This window comes from Anopheles arabiensis, assembly GCF_016920715.1.
Source record: "Anopheles arabiensis isolate DONGOLA chromosome X unlocalized genomic scaffold, AaraD3 X_pericentromeric_contig0012, whole genome shotgun sequence".
Taxonomy (NCBI): Eukaryota; Metazoa; Arthropoda; class Insecta; order Diptera; family Culicidae; genus Anopheles; species Anopheles arabiensis.
This window is the reverse complement of record NW_024412090.1, coordinates 30001-30223: the sequence shown is the minus strand read 5'-3', so window position 1 is coordinate 30223 and position 223 is coordinate 30001.

The window sequence follows — 223 nt, the reverse complement described above, 5'->3', positions numbered from 1 at the left end:
TGTTCAGATGGCATCACAACTTCCCTAGGTGCTTAAGTTGGTTGGGTTGTAAAACATGTGCACATGCGCAGAGTATCGTGCGTACTAGCAAAGTCTCCGTCACGGTGGTTATGAATGAGTTCCATTCAGTGCAGAGATCGTTAGTGCGTGCAATGTGTACCAGTCGATGTGTCGTACCGGAATACAACCCCGCTTAGAGGCCCGTCGCTCGAAGAGGACAAGC